This window comes from Pleurodeles waltl, chromosome 12 (assembly GCF_031143425.1).
Source record: "Pleurodeles waltl isolate 20211129_DDA chromosome 12, aPleWal1.hap1.20221129, whole genome shotgun sequence".
NCBI lineage: Eukaryota > Metazoa > Chordata > Amphibia > Caudata > Salamandridae > Pleurodeles > Pleurodeles waltl.
In genome coordinates, this window is record NC_090451.1 from 121,390,006 (window position 1) to 121,393,817 (window position 3,812).

At 42.8% G+C, this 3,812-nt stretch overlaps 1 non-coding gene across 1 annotated transcript; it reads left to right on the top strand.

Moving 5' to 3' along the window:
* Nucleotides 1–1,255: 1,255 nt before the first annotated feature.
* TRNAT-AGU (transfer RNA threonine (anticodon AGU)) lies at nucleotides 1,256–1,329 on the top strand. The gene has a single exon. It is a non-coding gene; the product is annotated as a tRNA-Thr (tRNA).
* Nucleotides 1,330–3,812: the final 2,483 nt, after the last annotated feature.

Genomic DNA, 3,812 nt, shown 5'->3' on the forward strand with positions numbered 1-3,812 from the left:
ATTAATTACTTAAAGAAGGTTATTGGTGCTTCACAGACAAATTGTAAGCAAAGAATGAATAATCACTTAGAAGCTCAAGGGGCTTGGAGAATATTGAAGACTAAATGATTGTTCAGGTATTTTGTAGTGAATCGATTGTTCGTAGATATAGATTGTGGTTCATCTGTGCTTGATCTCTGCGAGGCAAAATGTTTTATCCACAGCATTTATATTTCCAAATGCTGCAAGGAAAAAAGGCTTACTCAGCAGTGTGGCCAGTGAATGGTCGTGGAAAAGTACTTTCACGCTGTGGTTTATACAATAATATTTTCAGAAAGTGTATTGCATATATTGTCTTACTATTTGCAAAATAGTGATGTGATTTACATTAGCATTAAACATGTATCCCATTCTTTTTGTTTGTTCTGTAGAAGACAGAATGGTCCACCAGCCAGTTGATAGCATATCGTGAGAGAGACCCTACTGTGAGCTGAGCTCAGATTTGATTAACAAACTCTCAAACCCAGGGGTGAAAGAGACGGATCCAGCTAAGCCTATTAATGAATCAGGGCTGGCACAAAGCCCACTCGTTGCATGTTGTAAGCAGTTGGCTTTTCAGAGAGCTGAAACTACAGCTGGCACCAAAGGCGCCGTGCAGTTAAATGTGCCCCATGTTTTATTACATTAATAGTGCATAACAGAATAGTTTTGCTTTTTGTGCAACATAAAATGTGCTGTAAATATGAACTGTGGAGTCGCCTCGTGTTCTTGGCAGCAGCGACCCCTGGCGGCCTCTTAATGACGTCCATGCCTGTGTCCTAGTGTTTACTTAAGGTGGGCGCGTGTGTCACTCGCGGTGTTAGAGAAAACCTCACCCTGGATGTGTAATATGCGTTTACAAAGTTTCTACCAGTGCTCTGTGCTTGCGTTGGATATATATATTATTATAAGCATAGCACATCGGAGTCTCCGCTTCATATTTTGAAGCATTAACAGGTGGGTGTTTTGTGATATTCATGTTTCTAAAGCATGTTTTACCGCACTCCTGATTCCCGTGGCAGTTTATTCACGTAGTCAACCTTTTGTTTTAAAAATAAAGACAGACAAAGAGATTACGCTCAAAAGCATGAAAAAGTGTGTGAAAATGTAGCTGTTTCCTTAACAATTGTGAAGGCGCTTTAGGCCAAGAAAAAGCGCTACTGAAATACCGCTGCAGGAAACTGCGACCCGGAATGCTTCTCATAGAGGAATATGTGAAAGAACACACTACGCAGCCGGCGCTGTGGCTTAGTTGGTTAAAGCGCCTGTCTAGTAAACAGGAGATCCTGAGTTCGAATCTCAGCAGTGCCTACACTTTTCATTTCCTTCTTCTAGGGCAAAAAACTACCTTTCCATAAACGACACAAATTGGGTAAACTGTATTCAACGTTTTTTTTTTACTTCTGGTCTCATCATTGTTCAAATACAATTGGCAGCTTTCTTATTTTTCACAATCTTCAAAGAGAAAAGTCCCATCTTTGCATTTCTCAGTGATTGGCCTTTTTGTTCCTTTGAAGTCGAGACGTGACCTGTGGTGATTTGCTGCGTCATTGGCGGTGGCCTGGGAACACTGAACGGAGGAAGAGACCGGAGCTATGGTGCATTGTTTCTGTCCTTGTGCACTGGTGCACTTTTGTCTACAGTCCACCAATGCACACACTCTTGGGCCATAGTGCAAGGGTGTGTGCGTTCTCTGAAGCATAGGTTTTGTGCTGGAAGGGGTACATTCCAGTACAAACACCATGCTTTGGCTTTTCCCACTTTGTGTGTGCTTTACAATGCAGTACACATGCAAAGTTAGAAAATGAGGAGATATGAAAACAATTCTGCTCGTTATGCCTGCTTTGAGCAGGCACAAGATGTTGGTGCATATTCCACTCTACTATTGTTTGTAGACGGGGATTTGTGTCAAAACCCCTAGGTGATTGCATGGGAATGCCCATGCACCATCAATGGGACAGTCACTTGATGCAAAATGGCGCAAAACAGTGCATATCACAATTGTGCTATACTTTGGGATACTATCCAACACAAATCAGGATTTGCGTTGGATAGTTAACCCCACCCTAACACTTTTTACCTGCTCAACGACACAAAAAGGACACAGGTATGGTGCAAAGCATTAGTCAACCTGGGCCTTAGTGTCAGGAAGTATGAATGAGATTAGGAACGAATGCAAGTGAATGAGAATGAGTAGGAATGAATGTAACTGAATGTGATGTTGGGGTCATGTGATAAGGCTTCCTGAAAAAAGTCCGGGTCAAGGGACATAGGATGGCACTTCCTGTGATGTCATTAATGTCAAAGGGTATGTGATGTCACTTCGGCCACCCCTGCCATTTTGGCCCATTAACACAGATGCATTTTTTTTATGTCAGAGCCCGTTCGATCGAGATATTGCATTCACCATTAGGAATCCAGTGTACGTGGGTGGGGCTCTCCTGTTTAGCATTAAAAAAAAACAACTGCTAGCTTTTAAAGGCAAAACGGTAAGGCTTCAGATGTGGGCAAACATTAGACTAGCTAAGTAAGCAATTTCTGAGTGAGGACAGCTTCCTGCCTCCGACTCTAACTATCCGCAAAAGGCCCGTTTTTAATAATAGAAAGAAGCAGGTTTGTGATGTGCGAAATTGGCAAAGAAGTTTTCATAAAGTGATCTTGTGAGACACACGTTTTTTTATATGATCAAAACATAATTTGAGTTAACGTTTCAGCAAAAAATGGTCTGTCCATGGACCTGGTTCATAAGTGCCAGTGAGCAGGGCGTATATCGCTACGAGTCAAAGCACAAGTGCTCACCAAGTTTCCCTGACATCCATGCATTTTCTTCAGATAGGCAGTCAGATGAGGGTGCACGTAACAGAAGCCAAAACTTTAAAATGTGATGTTAACATGTGCAAGGTTATCTCACTAGCGGGTGCAAAAAGATCCTGAAAAGGTACAACAGTGGAGCTTCCATCTCTGAGCTAGCTTGACTGAGAATTTCCAATTTGCAGTGCCAGGCATTAAGGTGAGGTTGTAGCGCTCAGACTCCACCATCAACAACTAAGGATGCCAATTTGTACCAGGCAGGGATAACAGCTGCTTCCCAAGGTTTGGTGTTTCATATCCCTAAGACAGATCTTGCTACTTTTAAGGTTCATGAAGGCAGGTGCAAGAATCATCTATGCAGGGCTCAAAGAGCAAATAGAGCGATAATAATAAATTATATCTCTCTAGTAAAGAGGGTGGGATTGTTTATCTCAGAAAGTATCTTCAGAGCTGCTGCTCAAGCCCTTTTACTCATCCATCTGAAACCAAGGAAAGTCGTGCTTCATGGTCACACAAACTCAAGGGCAGGTCACACACTACAGTATGCCACATCAAGGGCCAGAGGAAATATGGCCACATCCCTGTAACTGTGTTTCAGCTCTAATATCTCCCCTTCCTGGTCCCCACCATCCTCTTAACCAGCTGCATCCTGTCTATCTAGCTGGTGAGCCCAGCCCCTCCAGTGGCTCCTGGCATATCCACAGCTAGGACACCATCATATTGGAGTTCAAGAAGTTCAAAAATGAAATGACATTTCCCCGTGTATGCACCCAGGATCTGGAACAGTAACACTTTATCCATCGGGACAATTCCAACCCTTCTGTAGTTTAGTAAAAAACTGAACACTTGCTTCTCTAAAGAACTGTACTTCACAATGGCGTAAGAGTCCACTTCCAATCTCTTACCCCGGACACCCCTCCAATCAATTGTTGATGGTGTCTTTGACACAGTAGAGTGAGGGCGAGATTCCAATGTGTTGCTAC